The 22,899-nt window shown below is 35.2% G+C and overlaps 1 protein-coding gene across 2 annotated transcripts in view; it reads left to right on the top strand.

Annotated features, from left to right (window-relative positions):
- LOC107035780 (scavenger receptor class B member 1) overlaps positions 1-22,899 on the top strand; it is a 47,425-nt gene that overhangs the window by 3,989 nt on the left and 20,537 nt on the right. The gene's annotated exons all lie outside the window — the stretch shown is intronic.

Raw genomic sequence — 22,899 nt, 5'->3', positions numbered from 1 at the left:
GTCGGAGGAATAATTTCTTTTCTTCAATTTCGCAATGAGCTTGGAATTTTGAAGGGGACATTTTCAAGAGATGTTTTTTAGAGAATTTTCTGGGCGAAGAAATGGTTTTTTAACGTTGTTAAATTGTATGGAAATGTTTACAAAGATGTTAATAACTTTAATGATTTTTCGGCGTTGTTTAAGTAGATGCAAAATTTCAAAAGATGATTTTGGAAATTGTAATGAGTTTTCGATACTGTTAAATTAGATGGAAATGTTAAAAGACATTTTGACAACTCCAATGATTTTTTGAGATTGTTAAATTATATCGAAATTTCAAAAGACATTTTTGGGAATTGCAATGGTCTTTAGACATTGCTAAATTATATGGAAATGTTAAAAAATATTTTGACAATTTCAACGATTTTTTGGCCTTGTTAAATTATATGTAAATTTTAAAAGACATTTTTAGAAATTGCAATGGTCTTTCGACCATTTTCGTTAAAGTATCTGAAATTGTTAAAAGACATTTTTGGAAATTCCAATAGTCGTTTGATGCTGTTAAATTATACGGAAATTTAAAGATATTGTTAACAATTGCAATGGTCTTTTGAAAATGTTAAATTATATGCAAATTTCAAAAGATATTTTCGGGAATTGCAATGGTCTTTTGACATTGCTAAATTATCTGGAATTGGCAAGACATTTTTGATAATTCCAACGGTCCTTTGACATTGTTACATTGTATTGAAATTTAATAGATACTTTTGGGAATTGCGACAGTCTTTTGACATTGCTAATATATCTGGAATTGTTAAAACACAATTTTGACAATTTCAATGATTTTTTGACATTGTCAAATTATGTGAAAATGTTAAAAGCCGTTCAATTCTAACAATTCTAATAATTTTTTGAAATTGATAAAATATATGCAAATTGCAAAGGACACTTTTGACAATTGCAATGGCCTCTGGCCATTGTTAAATTATCTGGAATTCTCAAAAGACATTTTGGACACTTCCAACCATCTTTCTATATTCTAAAATAACATGGAATTGTCAAGGCACCTTCAGCTCAAAAAATGCTCTCTTACCTGTCTCCCGATAATTTCTACCAGCACCACTAATTACCGAGATATTCAACAATTAAAATGATAAGTTATGTCGGCTCGAGGTACCTGACGGCCGATTTTCCTGCGCTCAGTATCGAGAGACAGGTGAACTGATCCACTTCCACCACAACTGTGTAATTTAGAAAATCAAGTGTTGATGTAGTTATTTTTTCGTCCACATAACAGCGATCTTACGCTATTAATCCACTACCGATATGCATACATAAGGAGGTATTTGGGTCGCGAAATGCAGACAATGTCCTCCGGACGTCCGTTTCACGCGGATAGATCGAAAAAAGGTGGATGATAGATCAGGTGTTTTCATCTGTTGCATGAAAATCGCAGCGTTTTGTCGCCTCGACGCGCATCGATGTCACCGGAATTCAGGGGTCCACGTGTGGGGGTGGGAAGGGATGATGCGAGTCACGTAGGCACGAGGTTCTCCTCGAGCGTAACGACCTTTGCATTACGGTTGGACTGGCGAATGCAGTTGATGATGCGTCTGATGAAGTTGTAATCATTTTTTGATGATTCATGGACGAATAATTATTCTCAGGTCGAGTTGCATTCCGCGAAGATGATGAATGTCTCGAGAATTTTGCGGAGCATTTCGTGCAAAATACAAACACAAGATCACCCGTTTTGCCCCAGCGGCGTTATGAGTGATGTTGTCCGCAAGCATGTGATTAGGGGAATTAATAATGAATCAATTGTTTTTATGGAATGAGAAGTTTTCTATCTGTATCTTGGAAAATACCGAGACAGTTTGTCTGATGTCAGGAGAAAAATGCACGAAATTAAGTACCAAAAATCTACTTAATTTACTAAATTAAGGAGAGACTATACTTTTTATGAGTTTTTAATGTCGCGGACTATTGAAATGAGATTTCCCATACACAGAGAGAAAAGTTGGATAAAAATTACCTATAAAATGGTGACAAATTTTACTATACGAATGGTAATCGAGGAGTGAAATGTAATTCAGTGAAAAAATAACTGGTTTTTAATGGATAATTTACACGGAGAAAATTATTTGGTGAATTTCAACAAATAGTTAATTAATAATTCAATTTCATTCGACAAGCATTCGTTAAATTTTCGTTTAGCTATTAATTTCGCACTTTTTCTCCTATTTAAGATGAAAAAGTACTGAAAGTCGAGTTGGCTCCACAATTACTTAACTTGTTCGGTGATTTTCTCATTACCTGACACCCACTTTTTTACTTTTATATTCTGACCCTAATTTTTTGATCCTAATATTCTGACCCTCTTTTTTTAACCCTAACATTCTGACCCTCATTCCTTCACCTTTACATTCAGGCCCTCAGTTTTTGACTCTAATATTCCGACCCTCATTTTTTAACCTCCACTTTTTGACTCTTATATTCTCACACTCAGTGTCTGACCCTTATATTATACTTGAGAGCGCTTGGTACAACCCGGGCTGATACGAAATAATCATCCTCGACTTGAAACACCCATCCTCCATTCGAGTATAAAATATACTTGATTCAAGTATATTTTTTCCGTGTACAGAGGTTTTTTTTTCAAAATGTTTAAAAAAATGTGTGAAATAACAATTACGAGTTAAGTAGGTTAATTTTTGGAATTTGACTCCAAACCTTAAAAGATATCTTTAAGACCGAAAGGTCACAAATCACAATTTTTTTCTCCAACTTCCGAACGTTTGATTCCAAGCACGCGATATGTAGGAAACGGCCGATCAAGTGAGAAAATATTGAGAAACACTTTTCGTAATCGACTTAATTGCATAAAAAAATATATATATCTGACGATTTTTCTTGATCTTGATGATTACCGAGATAATTGGACAATTATTTGATGATTGAGATTGGCTGATGGTCCACTGGAATCCACTTTGTGATTAGTTTTGAATAGAACACCTTGATTGATGTCGAATTACGTGGAAAATCATCAATTCGGGAGAGAAGATGGATTTTTAATTGGCGAGATAATTTGACAGAAAATACTTCGTTCGATAATTTCCCCGAGAGAAATTCACGAGGTTGTAATCAAGCTCAGTTATGAAAATTCGAAACTTTTTGTTTTAATTCGATGATTCATGGGAATTTGTTGTGAATGATGAAATATCTTCGATTTCATCACGTATCAGACGGCCCTAAACTGTAATTAATTAACTAAATGGAGATGGAAGAGTGAAAACTACGACTGAAACATCGAGAGAGTTCATATCAATTCGAGAGCTAATTGTCTCGGAAATCGGTAATGCTATCATCAATCCCTGGAGCGAAAGACTTCTTATTGGCAAATATTCCTGACTTCAGGTATTTCGTGTGAAAAGTCACAATAATGAAAAAAAAAATGGAAAATTTATGGGGGAAATGCACTGATAGAATGGATTAATTATTGTTAACGAATGGATTTTGGTTGAAGGTTAGGGTCTATTCGGTCTCACCAAATGCTCATTCGTTAATAGTTAACGAATCTCGTTTGGAATAAATAAATCATTCTATCAATGTATGCTGCATCATTGAGAATTTTTACACATTTTTGTCAGATCCCAGTCTCAAAAAAAAATTATGAAATTTGGATGTTTTTGTATTTACTGCAGCTACAACCTCCGAGGTTACCCCACTCTCAATTAGAAAAATTTCCATGGCACACAAACAATAATGAACTATTGAGGAAAAACTCGAGGGTGATAAATTAAGTCTTTCATGAGAACACGTATAAGTTTCTTTGGCTTTTTGAATTTATCTTGTTACACTCAACAACTCAACTGGAGTTTATTCGTACTATTTTAACGAAATCCAATTGTCTTTTACAATTTGGTACAGATCGCACTACAAATTCAACCATTTTCAATCATCAAATTTGTCAATTAAATTGCGTGAGAAAAATTTGAAAACAATCGTGAATATTCAGCATCATTCAAATTACATTTTGCATAGAATTTTGTTTCTTAACATTCCTTGTTTATGAGTAAATAATTGAGATTCTTGAAAAATTCGGAAACGTTACGTTTTTAGGCATAAAATCGTTTCCTGGTAAAATTCTGAATATGAATAAATTTGTTACAATTGATCAAATGATTTTATGGTGGAAAACGGATTGCTTATAAATTATTCATAGAAAATGCTCTTAGTTTCAAAAAATTGCAGTTTTCCAAATTACTTTTCAATTCCAATTAATTCATTGCAACTTGTCTTTGAATTTCAATTGCTTCTCTTTCCTATTTTTTATGTGTAATTCCGAAATTATGTGTAATTTCCTTCGTCTTAAAAAGCAAAATTATGGTTGGAGGGAAGTAAATAATATCGAAAACTCTTTCTGAAGCTGGGTGGACTCATCCTTTCGCGGTACTTACCACTTCACAAAAAAATTCAAAGGACAACAGAATTTAATTCCCCGACATCTTGGCAAGAATATTCGTTTCTTCCCTTGCTAATGTATTTTCCTCGTACACAATTCAGGAATTAGCATCTTTATTGAATTCTGCCACCACAGCATGCCCTCCACGTTCTGTTTGTCAACGTGCAGTGACATCACTTGTGTCTCCCAAACCGAGCATCAACATACCGCGCAGGTTTTCTGCCGCAGGTCAGCCCATTTCATTATTTACCACTGCACATTATCCAGGTCATACCAGGAGGCAAATATTCTCACATTGAGAATGAATATACTACTTTCTTGAATTGATAGTGCGGACAGTTGAAGAATAATTCTATGAGCATTCGCGTTGGAAGAGGTAAGGATGCTCATTCCAACCGAATAAATATGGAAATATATTCAATTAAAAAAAAATTCAGCTGATATTTCCGGGAAAGTTCAAGAAAATTTTTAATGCATTATATTCATTTTATTCAATTCATTTTATTATATTCATTTCTTTTCATGTAATCGGTCTTGTGTGACATTCCGTTTATCAAATGGAATTGATTAAGAAGGTATTCTAGAAAAGGTGACATACGCCCTGACTGCACCCATATACAGTAGAGGCTTCGTATAAGATACTTTGGGGACAGTAGGAGAGGGGAATCCCTGTGTCCCCCACTACGCGCGCCCACAGAAAGGAGAAAAATAGGGATCAGCGCACGGAGAGAAATTTTTGATGAAAATTACCCTGCCGTTCTATAAAAGTGTATCATGAGTCATCGTTTCTTCATTTCTATCCCGAAATTTAGTAAAAATTAATATATGACGATCAAATTTTATTCTACGTTAGAGAAATTTTATCCTGATAAAAATAAAAATTACCGTGCCGGTAGAGTAAAAATTACTGTACCAAAATACATGAAAATTTCGTGTGAATGATTATTATAAAGTTCAAGATTTTTACTCGAAATTTCAGGAGTATTTTTCTAACAGTGTAAGGTTCGAATGCGCGTCAATAAAAATAACAACACAAACACTTTTGAATCAACGATAACATTCTTAATTCAGTTTCGTTTCTGTCATGTAATCGTACTTTTGTGAAATTTCTTCTATGAAATGAAATAACCTCCCGCGAAATTATTTATGTAATTTCTCCTCGCTCATGTAATACAAGTGATACGACTCCTATTAGTGTCAACTGCGAAGTAGTTGTTCGCGTAGAAAAATAGGAGGAAAGGGGCAAAAAAATGTACCGTTGGCCGCTGTGTCTGTGTCGTCTCCCTCACCAGCTCCTCTTCTCAGAAAAATAAGTGGAGTTCAGCCGATATTGGCCAGTTACACGCATTTTTATTGTTCTCAAAGTGGTAAATTGTTTAGACAGTCGTAACGGTAGCCTTGCAGATCCACTTCCCAGTGTCACAGGTAATATAGAAATATTTATTGCTTCATTTGACTGTGGAAATGTAGAGTAACCCAGACGAACAAACAGTGATGGCCAATAATATTAGATTTTGACAATATTAAGAAGGATAATCTCCTTATTTTGTTCAAATTTGAACGATTTTTAACACATTTAAAGTAATATAGAATTTAATAACTAAATTTTTCCGATTGGTGCACGGAGACAAATATTCAATAAAAATTACGTATCTTTTCCGTAATTCCGGAGCGAAATGTGGTTGTAGGAAATTTTACGGAACTGTCACGGAATTTTTTCGGAGTGTTCCGTAATTTTTATCTGAATCTCCTGTGAAAAATTACGATACCCTCACTTAAATTTTCTGAGTCGATTCGGTAATCGGTGAGTGAATTGTGAGTTCCGTAATTTTTACTGAATATTTCTCTCCGTGTGGTGAATAAAATATTTGATAATATTGAAGTGTAATTTTTAGTTAACAAGCCTAATTCTAAATTTAGGTACTTGATTTTCGATTATCAGTAGTAATACCCCAAGAGCTTCAAAATTGTCGGGTATTTTCCGATAGCTTCGTTGCAAATAAATGAGGGTGTCAAGTTTTGCTGGTTAAAAAATTTGGCACGATGGTTTGTTTGCAGGGGAGCTTGAGGGAAATACCCGATTAANTGAATAAAATATTTGATAATATTGAAGTGTAATTTTTAGTTAACAAGCCTAATTCTAAATTTAGGTACTTGATTTTCGATTATCAGTAGTAATACCCCAAGAGCTTCAAAATTGTCGGGTATTTTCCGATAGCTTCGTTGCAAATAAATGAGGGTGTCAAGTTTTGCTGGTTAAAAAATTTGGCACGATGGTTTGTTTGCAGGGGAGCTTGAGGGAAATACCCGATTAATTTTGAATCTCGAGGGGCATTCGTCGGATTATTTTTCCCAATGAAATTTTGGCCAAGCAGAGGGCAGTGGACAACATCAGGAGGTGAATTGGGGAAGATTTGAACAAATTATGTTAATAGAATAACCCGACTTCCATAGACTGTCAAATATAAGATTCTATATGAAATGAGCCGAAAAAATGAAGAGCTACTACACTGATAGAATGATTCATTTATTCCAAACGAGATTCGTTAAATATTAACGAATGGTAGAGTTGAATATGACCAAATGAATGTTCGTTAATAGTTAACGAATGGTTCACTTGAATGGCGAAAGTCAAGTCAAACAAGGCTCCTCAAATATACATTCGTTAACTATTAACGAATGAACATTTGGTGGGACCTCCAACCAAAATCCATTCGTTAACAATAACAAATCCGTTCTATCAGTGTACGAAGTATTCAGGTAAAAAAAATAAAGAAGTACTGCGAAATATTCAAAAGCTAGAAGGAAATACCCAAAATAAAACTGTCGGGAAGCCTCAAATACTGCGCTCTAATTGGTCGAAATCCGATTGGGAAAAATAATCGTCAATCTTCCTATCTAAATTATTGGTTCATAGATTATTTCTAAATTTAAATGGACAAAATGATGGTTAATTTAATATTTAAAATTTCAAGATTTATGTTAAAGATTGACAACTTCACAATTTAACGGTAATTATGATTGATGAATAGGACTATCACTGCGAATAATCAGACGGTTAAGGGCAATTTGAGGTTTGTCAAGAGATCAGAAATTGATAGGTCACGTAAATACGCCAATGGTGGTTCTATACCTGAAAATATATATGAATTATGGAAAAATAATTATTTGAAGTGGAAACAATGAAGGAATAAATGGTAAAATGACTTTTTGACTGACGCGCGTGTATATGTGCCATTCATTTTTATTTCGGAGGAAGAGATTCGAGAGTCACGTGAGGAGATTGTCGGAGTGCATTGACTCCTTCCTGTGGTAATCCGGTGAGTCAATTCGATTTGTCAGGTTTTGACATGTAAATTAGCCTTTGTCGAGGGTCTCAGTCATCGTACCAGCACTTTATGTTTTTTGTTGGTGGTTTTTAGGACAATAGAGGCAGGTAGTGAAATCTATGGGGGAAGGGTGAGACGTGACGAATTTAATTGTGCGTTTATCTTCAGAATTAATGAATGAAAGGAAATTTCGAAAGGAATATGTCTTCTGCAAAGTCACTTGTTTTTTAAACGATTTCAGAGTTAATGATATGAGAGACAATTTGTTCGGACATTTCTGTGTTTCAGTCCGTAATTGGTAACTAATGATTCGTTTAGTTTCTAGTAAAACACATTGTTAAAAATTGTCGTCTGAATTTTCTGTTAAATTATGCGGTAAAAATTCGGAAAAATCATGAAAATTCCGGGAAGAATTGAAAATTCGTGCCATTTTATTTCTGAATATTCAGGTTCCGTTGAAAATTCAATCAAGTTGTAAAATTTCTAAAATATAAAAAAAAAAGTTGTGAAATTTCCGTCTCACTTCCACGGAAAACTTGAAATTTTACAACCATTTTCCCCCTAAATCGGATTCAATGTCACTTTCAAGAGAATTACTACCATAGTTTCATGAAATTTCGAAAAATTTCCAACACTGTATGAAACTGCAAGGCCGAGGTTACCTCACTCACAATCAGGGATATTCTCATATCTCCCAAAAAAATAAAGAATGATATACCTTAAGGTATTTAAGGCGCGGTCAGGGAGGGGGTCGAAGGGAAGGAACAACAGCTGAGTGAATCAGTGCTGCCAACTTGTACCTCGAACGGCAAGACGTCACTTTTTCTATCCATATTAATTATGTCCCAATTATCAAAAAGACAAGCTAGAAAAATAAAAGAAGGCTTGAAATATGTGGGAAAAAATATACAAGTTATTAAAAAAATATTTCGAACACAAAAATGGTCGAAATAGATTGAGAATTTGTAATTGAAATATCGTCTTTTTTGTTCAGCGATTGGTTTTCTGCGAGAGAACAATAGATTCCCTTCCGTCTCACCTCCTACATGCCCACCCCGCTATAAATACCTTAGTTTTCCTGAGGTAAAAATTCACGGGATGAGTTAGTAGAAACAGTCGAGTGTTGTTAGACACACGGGACATCGACATAGGGGAGGGTGTGCCTGTACCGCTCAGCGGGTAATACCGCTCACCCGATTTTTTCCACAACCATCAACTTGAAAATTTCTTTCTGTTCCTGATCATGAAGAATTTGATGATAGGATGTGATTGTCGGAAAAACTTCAATTTATTTACCACTTTAAATATGAAAAAACACGTAACGAAGTTTTGAGGTCTTTACAGTGCAAAATTTGTGGACTTGTAATTAAGGTTTTTGATAGTTTCAAACGCTGAATTCTCATATTAAACTGTGGTTATTCGATTCGTGGTACTTTCACGCGTAATTTGAGACCAATTCGAACTCAAAACTCCACTCATGTCAATAATTATCAACAATTTTGTTGACGCCGAGCGGAGCCGGTAATACCGCTCATAGGATCGGCCACGTAGTTGCTCGACAGCACTCGAGTACAGGTTAGTTTGCGGCGCGAGTGATACACGCAAAACCCTATGAGCGGCATTGGAATCGTGCCGAGCGGTATTACCCGACGGCGGGTAGTACCGCTCAATAGGCTCTCTCTTTTATTTTCCATCAATTTTGTGGATTCTAAGGAGAATTAGGCGTCTACACTTCGAGAATAACGAGTTCAATAGTTAAAGAAGTCTCACAAATACGTTTTTTATACTCAAGTTGAAATATAAAATATAAAACTGGCATTTTCCCTTAGGTGGGCGGTACAGGCACACCCTCCCTTATTTCTCATCTTCAAATTGGGGAAAAAAATGACGCAATGTTTGTTTCTTATTATTCTTCATCCATTGTCCGGTTTCTGTTGATTCTAATGAGTCGAATACAAGACGAGTCTAATGACCGGTTTCAAGTCGATTTATGCATCATTTTACATCAGTTTGGAACCTAACAAGCATGATTGTGCACTCCTCGAACGTATTTTATCATGACATTTTTCACTCAACGTTGGCGTACAAGTGGCTGAGTACAAATTCTAGAATGTAGTTGGCTAAGGTGGCGGGGACGGAGAGGCACCTTTGCCCAGCAGTTTCAAAACCGTTACCGCGGAAACTTTCTATAGTCGATTCATCGCTCGTACGATCGGCCAGGCCATTCGTTGGCCATTTCGATGGATTTTTCTATTATTACGATTGTTTGTTTTCATTTCTCCACCCATTCAAATCTCCAAATTGCCAATTCCCCCGCCCCCGCCCCCTCGCCCGTCAAAAACATGTGAAAGTCTTCAAAGTTGGCTCGACGATTTTATCATTTTTATTTTTTTGTGAATGGAATTAGTCTCTTTTTAGAGTTCAGTAGCGAAGCGGTAAAACGGTTTAGGTTGATTTTGACTATTCGTCGGTTCTCAATGAATATCCGCGGAGCTAAGGAAGATGGCAAAATGAATATTCATATTTGATTGGAAATTCAAATAAATTAAGGAATTCTCGTCTTTATGCCGCTTAAAATTCTAGCATTTTACTGAATTTTCAGTGAAACCTGAAATTTCATGATGTTTTTTCCCCCTAAATCGTATTCAGTGTCACTGTCCTGAAAATTGGTAGTCAACTGTCCACGAAATTTCTTTTTTTTTTCTAACAGCGTATCTTTTACAGTTGGGTACAGACCACACTATAGATTCAACTGTCTTCAATCATCAAATTAGTCATTCACTAGCGAAGCGCGGGGGGGGNACACAGTATAAGACGTTCACAGCGATAAAGAGTTGGGTGAATGAGTTGAAGAGAAATATCGAGGAGCCCCTGGTGCTTGTGGTTGTAGGGAATAAGTGCGATTTGGCTGAGGAGAGGACTGTTGACCCCGAGGAGGGGAGAAAGTATGCGACAATTATTGGTGCTTCTTATCATGAGGCTTCGGCGTTGCATGACGAGGGGATTGATAAAGTCTTCTTGACTACTGCTTGTGAACTTTTAAGGTAAACAATTGATTTGAATTTACCGAACTTGTGCGTTTGATGGACCGCCTTACGGCGGTCCAATTTCTTAAAAGTTACATCACTAGCGAAGGGGTCAAACGGTTTAAGTCGATTTTGGCTATTGGCCAGTTTTCAATGAATATCTCAAAATCTAAGGGAGATAGCAAAAATTTCCTTATAACCTTTTTAGTAGCACTCAATTCGCTCTACAAAAAAGGTTATTATGAAAATTTCGCTATCTCCCTCAAATTCGGAAATATTTCTGGAAAACTCAACGAAAGACTAAAGTGACTTAATCCGTTTGACCACTTCGCTACTCCATTGAAACAGACAATTCCGGATCATTGTCCACCCAAATCGAATTCAATGCCACTCCTCTGCAAATTTACACCAAACTAGTCAGGGAATTTCAAGTTTTTCCTAGCAGTGTTATTCATCGTCTGAGCAGTAAAAAATTTCTCTACTTCTCTCACCTAAAGAATTTAGTTTTTCAATCGAAAGGAAATGTTCGCCGCAAAAATCCAAAGTTGAGTGAACGAGGACACGATACACGCACCGGATTCCACCGACGGTTGGTGCTGAGGGGGCTGAGGGGTCGGTATAAGGTGAGTTGAACCGCACGCGTTTGTACACCGGCTCAACGAGTTTTCCAGTGTCTATACACGCGTACGTGATCCTCCGACTCCCGATGAGAGCCACTGATCGAACTCTTTCCCAACGCCGTTGGGAGAGGTCTGATGCGAAATAATGCGACAAATTTCCGAGGTTTGTGAATGTTGAGGGCCTTTTTGCTTCGCCTCAGCACCTTTTTTGGGAGCCATTCCAGGGATTTTGTAATCGCGATGATTGCGATGGATAAAATTGTGGGCGACCTTTACTTGTGGTTGCATTTCGTGGTCTGTCAATTGAGGTGGACGGCGACGGGGGTAATTAGTGCGTGGATAAGGTGGAGTTGATGTCGATGCATTGGGGATAATTAGAGAGAATGGTGAAGAGAACCGGATTATTATAATTTCAGTTTTTTTTTCATTTTTTTTTTCTTATGGAAACTGTTTTCTGACATCATTTTCATAATTCTTGAAACGCGAATGATTTTCATCAGAATCTCGTAATTCTTTTGTTGATCGGAATTTTCTTTTTTTCGATTGAAAACAATTTCTCGCTGTTTTCCGCGAAAAGTTATTGTTACAAGTTCATGGAGGCGAGGGTCATTGGCACATGGAGCTACAATGGTGAGTGACTGAGGATAATTGTATAGAATGAATTGTTTTCCTGGTCATTACTATTATATAGAAAAAATTGGAAGTGTAAAAATAACGGAGAGAAAACAATTCCAATTTTTTATTCGATAATTTAAAGAGAATTTTAGAATTATGGATATAATTTGAGACTTTTGGTGAAGTTATGAGAACGAAGTTTCTTAAAATTATGCTAGGCAACAGGAGTACTTCCTAAAATTTTATTCATTCTCATGAAGAAATTATTAAAATCTATTTCAGTAGCGAAGCGGCAATCCGGGTCAAGTCGATTTTGACTATTGGCCAGTTTTTGACGAATATCTCGGAATCTAGAAGAGATAGGAAACTTTTTGTTATGACCTTTTCTGTAGAACTAATTGAGGGTTATAAAAAAGGTCATGAGAAAAATTTTGATAACTCTCTTAGATTCCGAGATATTCATCAAAAACTAGCGAAAAGTCAAAAGCGACTTGACCCGTTTCACCGCTTCGCTGCTGATTTAGAAATTTTACTTCGTTTATTTAATAAAAATTAGAAAAAAAAGTGGGAAATTGCCCTAGTACTGCATATAGTATAATTATTTTTGCTAATAAATATTTTGCAGGTCGTTTTCTTCTATCACGTATAATTCATTGTTTATTTAATTATATTAAATGGAATACGATTTCTTTTTAACTAATTTTCTCAGATTTTCAACTTACTTGGATGTTATGATCATCATTATTCTTATTAATCCTTTTTTCTATGCAACCGATTACCTTTTTTAGGGTTCTATTCCTCCCCTCAGCCCCTCGATAAAATATTAATAGAAATCCACGGAAAGAAATTTTCGATAAAAATTAGACCTCCAGAGGGCGAAACGTGGGACGAAGGTTAGTTTAATCGCAAAAATTAGACTCCCAAGTCTAATTTTTCCGACAAAACTTAACCTAAAAAATGGTTGAATGTCATTTCGTCCCACGTTTGGCCCTCTGGAGGTCTAATTTTTATCGAAAATTTCTTTCCGTGTAGTACACTTTGTCACTAGGCCGAAAAAATACTTTTCTGGCGATTATGAGTTTGCAGTCCGAGGCGAAGCCGAGGAATACAAACATAATCGCCAGAAGAGTTGTTTTCGGCCGAGTAATAAACAATATTTGTTGTTATTCAGTCCGTAGGCAGGGCTTTGTGGCCGCGGAGCGCTATTAAATTTTTTCGTGGCGTGAAAGCTTGCATTCGGAAGCAAAAATTGTCATTTGATCTTGTTGAAATCATAATTTTTCATAGTTTCTTTAATCTTGAAAAAAAATATCTGGAATGTTATCTTGGAATTTAGACAGAATTTGACATGAATCGTGGAATAGAAAAATACTAATACTCAATACTCATGAATGCATCCCTTTAATTCATCCCAAGTAATTAAGCGCAGTGGATCACCAGTGGCACATGCCATTCACCTGCGAAAGTTTTCCACCCGTACCTCAGGTACATTTAGCTTCTACTATTGCAAAAGTAGATTCTATTCTGTCGTAACGATACGAACTGCGCGCGGGCGCACCGTAACTCTCGCTCTACTCCTGTAATCACAGGTAAAACCAGTGGAGGGGTAATGGTACGCACGTTCCTCCCAGTCCCACAGCCATACAGCTGCATGAAAAAATACGTGAGTCGTATAACAAAGTTGTTATTAATGAAGTTTCGTCAAACCGGCGGGGTTTCACCTAGATCACTGGAGCCCCAATTCTAAAGTCCAAAATTGAGTTCTACCACACTGCTACAAATTTTCGTCTGAATTTGTTGTGCCAAATTCCGGAAATTTTTAGCGTGTCCAAGTTCCACTGAAATTTCAGGAAATCTTGTCATTGAAAAATCGAATATTCCATTGATTTTCTGTTCAAGTGATCTGGAAATCAATCAAATACTTGATTTTTTCAGTTCAATTGTTCTGTGAAAATTCAGAAAAATCAGGAAAATTCAGGGAAAAATTGAAAATTCATGTGATTTTGTTTCTGAATATTCATGTTCCACTGAAAACTCATGAATTTTCGTGAATTCTACTTAAAACTTGAAATTCCATAACCATTTTTTCCCTAAATCCGATTCAATGTCACTCTCATCAGATTTACTACAATATCTTCCATGAAATTTTCAGTAGTAATACCCCAAGAGCTTCAAATTTATAATTAATTATGTTTTGTTTTCGCATTCCCAAAGTAAACCGCGAATTATTGGATGTGATGTTGACGGAAGCAACATAATTCTGTATTTTTTTGAGGATTACCTTTGTTCAATGATTTTTTCGCACTTTTTGAGAGTCTGAAGAGATCTGCAGGGTCAGAAATGTTTGCACTTGGAATTATCGTTTGTGGTTTTTGATTATGTAAAATATTTTGTAATGACATTGTGGGTTTTTTAGTGCTGTGAAGTAATTACAATATTTGAGGCTCTCTTGTGAGATTCTTTAACATTCCCAAAAATGTTAAATTATTTCTCGTGCTGTTTTTTTTTATTTCACAATGAGAGAATGTTTGAGTCGCATTTATGTATAAAAATGTGCGATGTCTCTGTATTTTTTTGCATTTTTTGGAGATGATCTAGAGGGTCACGGATGTTCCCACTTTCAATCGTCGTTTGTAGAACTCTTCAATTATGTACAATGTTGAATTCAATGAATCCTTGGATTAAATTCAAAATACATCATCATAGAAATTCCATTCGCACGAAATTGCTAATTTATTAGCAATAATATTTCGGCTGTGCAGTGACGAAAGCAATTTTCCACTCGCTTTCAGTGATCTGCAGTGTTTTTAAAAGCAAATAATTCTTTGAGTCTCGTTTGTAATAGGCGAGCTGTAATTGTCGAATACTTTTCAATCAAATTCCGGTAAATTTTATGTCTTTCATTGAAAATTGAAGAAAAACCTTCGCGTCTTAACTGCATTATAACAGTACTAACTTGACTGTCTGTCTATTCAATCACCTCCAGACTAACCAACGTAAAAGGGAATTATGTCATTGTGTACTTTTTCAAGGCGACCAATTTTTCAAATAATTTTTCTGCGGTTTTTCAAGATGACTTAGGAGTCAGTGAGAAATGTTCACACAAACACTTATGGTTTCTTAGAATTTTCGGTTATATGAAAATTTTTTTAACGAGATTCTTGGATTTTATTAGTGTTGTGAAATAATTATTCCATGAGTTGATGTATCCATTCTTTTTTTTAATTTGAAAGTTTAAAAAATGGTGAAGTCTCAACCACATGAAAATCTCTTTTTAACCGTAACGGATGTGCGAATTTATTTTTAGAGCATACAAACTGCTTTCTAAGGTGAGATCTCCACTTACTTCGATCATCAAACTATTTTTTCAACTATTTAAAAGTGTGTTTTTACGGCGAAAAAATGATTTTAGGGCTTAAAAAAGATTTTTAGAGTTTAGAAAGCACGCGGGTCTGGAAAGTCGTTGATTGTCCAATTGGGGTGTACAGTGTGTGTCGTGTGGGAGAACGATCATTTGTTTTATGCAGTGGGAATTGGAGCGCCGAAAGTGCCGCTTCCTATCAAAATAGTAGGGGGGATACGTAATAGATACTCCTCCTGAAAATTGTCGGGGATTTCTGCTTCATGTCACTAATAATTGCGGATACTGTTTTCACTTCTTAGTCGGTGATACATCTGGGTCATTTTAGGGGACATTTTTGGGTCAGTTTGCAATGCTCAAGACAGTTGGAAATTTCACAATCAAGTCCTCAAGACTTAGATTTTCCAAAATTTTGAGTCGTACTACAAGTTTTTCTGAGCTAGTCTCGACAATATCTCGATTCGTCCATAACAGCTTTGAAATAATTAATTAAAAAAATTTTATCCCGAATTTTTAGCATTAAACAATAATAGTTTAGAAAATTTTGAACTTTTTTGCGTTTTTTTTTAGGGAGACATTGCATTTTTCATTAGGGCCCATGTTAAATCAATAAAAATACCATCTGAATTCATGGTACCCCATTTTATTTAATATAAATGTGTTTTATAGTATAATATACGCGGAGCGTGCGTCAAATTTCGCTTTACGCACAAGTGATGAAAATAGCACATTCGAAATCCTGAGGTCAAAATTAGTCATCCTGACCAAAAAAATAGGAAATTTCGAATCTCACGAATGCAATCCTTTTATTTGGAACCAAAATAATTTCAATCCCGTGAAATCAATTGTTGTATCATGTCAGAAACTACTGAAGCGGAAAATTTCCATTTCGTGTTCAATCAGACTTAAATTTCCCTTTCCAATGACACGAGTCACTTACCCTCAATGTTGTCAAGGTCATAAACAAGAGGAATTATCCTTGCATCATGGGCGATATTTTTACTGTAGGAAATTTCAATGTTCAGTACCATTGAGTGTTAAATGTCATGGAGTTCATCCTCAGAAAATAAACGATCAGAAACCTTATGAAATGAATGATCCGTTGGCAAAATAATTTTGATTATTTTTCCCAATCGGATTTCGACCAATCAGAGCGCAGTATTCGAGGCTACCCGACAATTTTATTTCGGATATTTCCTCCTAGCTTTTGAATATTTCGCAGTAGTTCTTCATTTTTTTTACCTCAATATTTCGCAGTAGCTCTTCATTTTTTCGGCTCATTTCAGATAGAATCTTATATTTGACAGTCCATGGAAATCGGGTTATTCTATTAACATAATTTATTATATATAAATTATTATATATAAAACTTGACATCCTCATTTGTTTGCAACGAAGCTATCGAGAAATACCCGATAATTTTGAAGCTCTTGGGTATTACTACTGAGAAAATTCCGTGAGAATTTTAAATTCCGAGAATTTACGACAGTTGTCCTTTGTCGATTTACATTCATCAGTCGATCCTCTCTGAAGTTCATTTTCACGCCCTCATGATGGGCACTGATGTGTAACCAGCCATGTAATCATAGGTCCCGAGGTCGGATTTGATTAGCCGTTTCCCCCGAAAATGTAAACATTCCTAAACATTTCCCTCTGGAACGAAAAAACGCGGTGAAAGAATGAAAGTGATTTTTTTTCATGTAAAAATTGGATCTATAAATACCGGTGATTGTTGACAATTTCACGTCGCGTTGAAGCAATGAAAATAATTGAGAGTGCATAAAAATGAATGACCCACATTTGACATTTCACCATACGCACTGGCAAGTAGCAATAATGTCTTTCGTAATGACCATTGGAATTTTCGTGCCACGCAGGGCTGTTGAATTTACGATTATGCATGTCTGTATGATTTACAAGATTATTCCACCGGTACAGACTCGATTTATTGACCTCATCAATTCCATTTCTGCTCGCTATTTTTTTTGCTCTACATAAAAAACCAATCGCCATACAGAGTAGCAAATAATGATAAAAAAAGGCACTTAGAATGTTGAATAAAAATTCATGAAGTATTCAGCAGAAATAACTTGGCATAAGCCGCATAAATTAGCGATTGTTGCATTGAAAAAAACATAATCGATAAAAAAATCTTTGAAAATTCAATTTCAAATTCCATTTGATGTTATACATGTTAACGATGTTGCAATGTTGCTATGATTGCTGCAAGTTGAATATTTCATTCATTCTATGTTTGATCTTGACATTGCATTTGAAAATTCATAGCCTCATGCAACTACTGATAACAAATTTTTCCTCGAGTTTTAAGTAAAAAGTTTTGAAATGTTTGACAGCCGTTAGTTGTTGGAGTTGGCGTCAAATTTTTTCATTAGGAGCAGAATATCTCCATTGCATTTCTCACTTTTGTTGAGTGCCTGATACTAGACATCAGTAGAAAATACAGCGATTGAAGCGAACATTGTATTGAACTTGTAATGAATCTAAAATATTTAATTCAATACGATGGTCAACTCTTGGAATTGATTATAGAGTTTACATTGAAGCAAGTGGGAATTTTCTGTCGTCACATAGTCAACACATTTTTGCTAATGAATTGACAATTTCCTTCGGAAGGAAATTTCTATAACAATTTATTGTGACAATTTATTTTAAATTAAATTCAAAGATTTATTGAATTCATTCCATATCTGATCTTCACATTGCATTTGAAAATTCGTAGCCTCATGCAACTACTGATAACAAATTTTTCCTCGAGTTTTAAGTAAAAAGTTTTGAAATGTTTGACAGCCGTTAGTTGTTGGAGTTGGCGTCAAATTTTTCCATTAAGAGCAGAATATCTGCACCACATTTTTGCTAATGAATTTCCAATTTGCTTCGGAAAGAAATTTCTTATAATAATTTATGATGACAATTTATTTTAAATTGAATTCAAAGATTTATTTAATTCAACATTGCCCCAACGTTGAAATTTTTTACCTTTCCCTGTATATTGGTTTCCAAACAAATTTTTTCAACAACAGATGATGTAATCAATCTCATGATCGAGCTCGGTCTCAATGGCATTGGGAAAAATATTTTAAATCACTATTGGATTCATTTCAAGATATCATACTTGATCTTTTACCGTTTGGTACGGACCACGCAATAAATTCAACCATTTTCACTCATCAAATTTGTCAATGAAATTGGGTGAGAAACATTTTTTAAAAATCATGAATATTCAGTGTCATTAAAATTACATTTTGCACAGAATTACAACTTTTTCAACATTCCTGGCTTAGAACTAATATTATATTAATGATGAATTGGTTGATTTGATTTTTATTATAATTGTTGAAAATGTCAAATTTTTCATGAGTTTCCCTGAAAGTGAGCTTTCTGATGGATTCTTCAAATGTGATCTTTCAATTATTAAAACAAATACAATTTTTCAATTAACATTTTATCAAACGGCTGAGGGGAGAGATACACTTAGAAATTTCTTGAAATTTCAGTCACAATGTCATCTAAATTTTCAATGTTGTGAGTTTGAATCCAATTTCAATTTAGTAGCGAAGTGGTAAAACGGTTTAAGTCGATTCATCTCTTAGTTGAGTTTTCGCAGAATATCTCCGAATCTAAAGGAAATAATGCAATTTTCGTAACAACCTTTTTTCTAGAGCAAATTGTGTGCTGCAAAAAATCTTTTGATGAAAATTTAGCTATCTCCCTTAGATTCCGAGGTATTCACTAAAAACTGGCCAATAGTCAAAATCGACTTAAACCGTTTTACCACTTCGCTACTGAAATGAAAACGTTCATTAAATTTCTCATTCACCTTGAAAATTCAAGAAAATTGGGCCTTTCATGTTAAAGAATCATCGATTTTTCAATGAAAGTTTGAATTCTCAAACTCATCGTGAAAATTGAAAATCACATACAATTCAATTTTCAACAGATTGAAAATTCAGAGAAGTCGTTGCCTGAATTTTCAAAATTTTCAAGGTTTTTCAGTGCCGTATGGACCTGAAAATCGAGAAATACTTGAATATTCCAGAAATTAACTGTTTCGTCAATGAAGAATTCTACTGAAATTTCATGTAACTTTGTCTTTGTTAAAAATTTCAAGGTTTTTCACTTGAAATTTCAAGAGTAATTTTCTAACAGTGTAGAACCGTAAAAAAAGACAATCGGTTATATGGGAGAAAGAGATAATACAAGTAATAACAAGATTACCACTGATTACCGATGCAATTCCAGCTAAACTCCCTCAATTTCCTCCACTCACACCTATTAAATGATCTACCGTTGTTCTTATCATTTCCCGCAAACATTCCGTTAAAATGTGAATAATTGTGCGTTCATCACTCACATACCTTATCCAACCGCAATTAATTGAATTAAATCAATTATTCATCAGCACAAAGTCTCTTCACCTCGCACTCTCATCTCCTTTATGATTTACAAGTAAGATTTCATCGATTAAAAACCTCACTCTCATCATTTATCCAGCCACACGCATCCTGGAAATACATGTGCAGTCTTCGTATTTCGTTGACGCAAGACTGTTTGCATTACTCAGAAAAAACGATGACCTCGTGGTGAAAATATTAAATAATGTCGTTTTTGCATTATTACATTGTTTCAAGAATAAACAGTTCCATTCATACCTCAACGTGCCACTGACAAGCGGAATTATCAATCAAGCAATTTTCCAGTGATTGGAGTGAAAAAATCATAAATTACTACTGAGTAATCATTCTTCAAGTGCTTGAACAAAATTACGAGAAAAAAAAGTGATTGGAAATTGTTAATCGTCGGATTTATCTTGAACTCGAGGATGAAGGCGAAATGGAAATTCAATTCGGGAATGTTTTTTCCAAGGACCGGATGGATCAATTTTTTTTTTCATTGCCAAGTGATTTTATTACTTTTTTTTATCTCATTGTCCTCGTCTGCTGACGGCATTCTAATAGCCTGCGGCATCCGGCGATGGTTTGCATAAGTAGTCCATTGAAATTCATTAATAATATTTTTATATACAGATTTTTCGAGATCCGGTTCTCAGGTTCAGCCCTGAACGAAGATGATCTCAAGGAGATTGAATTCTTCTGCCTTTTATTTTTTCTTACAGTTTTTGGAGGTTTGGATTTTAAATAATCCTAGGAGGCGTCAATATCATAAGTTTTAGATTCCCGAATATCAATATTTCATTCGTAATAGTCAGCAATCGTTAATTAGTATTTAAATAAATCATTTGGAGGAATGCTATTGAAACAAAAATAAAGTTGCATTTTTTAGTCGACTGTATATTTATACACTGCGAAAGCTAATGTCCGAATTTCAGACACTGTTAAGGCCGTTGCCTCACAACGGATAGGTTCCAGGTTCGATTCCTGGCCGGGGAGAATGGTGAGATCTAACCATTTTTAAAGTCTTGATCAATCGCCATATAGTCTCATCAGACTCGAAGCGATATAAAATAAGCATAAAAAAAAAAAAATTTCAGACACTTTTGTAGACACTTTACAAACACTTTTGGGACGATTTTGTCGACACTTTTGAGATATTAAAATGTGGCTGAATCAATGGAGGTATTTCAATTTTAGACACCAAGATGTCTGAAATTAAGATACAGACATCAGTTTCAGACACAATCGGTGTTTGAAATTTTCAGACATCAGTGGATGAGTCAACTTTTCAGAGATGAGAAATATCTTAAAAATTAATGTTTCAATGGACTTTGCCGTCTGAATCAGGTGAGATATCTTAATAGAGAAATGTGTGAATCGCTCATAAATAATATAGAACTGTAAATTTTCCATCAAGAGAATATTTCTAACTTCCTAAAAGGATTATCGATCAACCAAATAATCGGCAATCTTCCTACCTAAATTATTGATTAATAAAATAGTTAAAATTTGAATATTTAAATTGATGATTCCTTAAACAATTACAAGTTCAAGAGTGATGTTTACTAATTGACGGCTTCAAAATTTAATGGTAATTATGATTTATGAATATGGCTATCCCTGAACATGAAATTTTATAGAATTGTCAGTGGAATATGAAATTCTATCATTTTCCTTCCTAAACCGATTTCAATGTCACTCCTCTAAAAATTACAAGTCAACAGTCCATGAAATTTCAATCTTTTCCTAACAGTGTGGACGTCAATACTGTGCCTTTTCGGTGTCTCAACATCGTGGTTACAAGGCCCCTCCTCAATAATTCGTAAAAGGTCGTTGGCGCGCATCGAACCAATTTGTGCTCAGCATAGTTGATTCTCTTACGCCACACGTCTCGAGGATTCTAGATTCGACATTGAGAATCACTTGTACTTGCTTCAATATTGGAAAATCCCTCGTCAAATCTTCCAAGATTCTCAGAATTACAGTAGAAAATAGTCGACAAAAAGAAGTCGCTCAGTTTTTGAAAATAAACTGGGTTATCATTTCTCCGATAAAAATTTTTTTTCCCGCAGTGAAACCAGATTAGGCCTCTCTGATCTCGTTCCGTAGCTGCAGCTACAGGATCGTAAGAAAATGTTGCGTTCGAATGAGTAAAACAGTTGAATAGACGAATGCAAACGATTGCATTTGAATTCTTGCATTATCGCTTCGCCTTTTCCTCTTTTTTACTACCATTCCTCAATCGTCTCGATCGGAGAGCCTTGATCTTTAACCATATCACTCGCGCACTCCTCGATCTCGCTACGAGCCCATAATGACACTCACGATTGCAACAAGAAAAAAATCGTCACAATGTGTGCAGCCAATGGATGATAATTCTCCAATTCTTCAGCCATTTTTGTCACGATGAAATCAGTAGCGAAGTGGCAAAAGTCAATTTTGACTATTGACCAGTTTTCAATCAATATCTCGGAATCTAAGGGAGATGGCGAAATTTTTGTTATAACCTTTTTTGTGGAGCCGATTGAGTGCTACAACAAATGTAATTACAGAAATGTCGCTATCTCCCTTAGATTCTGAGATATTGATTGAAATCCGACAAATACCCCTCGAGATTCAAAATTAATCGGGTATTTCCCTCGAGCTCCCCTGCAGACAAACCATCGTGCCAAGTTTTGCAGAAAAATCCCTCGCGCAAGCGCTCGGGATTTTTCATGGAATAATTGCTGATTGTCCCACAAAATTTTGAATTTTCAATGCTCAAATTCCTTGAAATTTCAAGAAAACTACAATGTGATAAATATTTCACTCAAAAATTTTAACCGGCAAACAAAGTGGCTGGAGCAATATCTCCTTTCTCGTCCATTAGAAATCTAAACCATCTCAAGTTATCTCATGTCCCTCATTGCACAATCTCTTGATGGGAATTGTTTACACACAGAATATTCTTGAGAAATTCGAGAGTCCCTTTCCCTTTAATAATAAGCCCTACTTCATAATATAATATAACGCCAGTTATTAGTGGAGTAAACTCAAAGTTAAGCTCATAAGTATCAAATGTAAATGAAGGCAGACTGTTAATTGGTAACGCG

Source organism: Diachasma alloeum, unplaced genomic scaffold (genome assembly GCF_001412515.2).
Source record: "Diachasma alloeum isolate Michigan unplaced genomic scaffold, Dall2.0 Dall_scaffold_00200, whole genome shotgun sequence".
Lineage (NCBI taxonomy): Eukaryota > Metazoa > Arthropoda > Insecta > Hymenoptera > Braconidae > Diachasma > Diachasma alloeum.
Note: the sequence above shows the minus strand (reverse complement) of the source record. Positions and strands in the feature narration are given on the sequence as shown.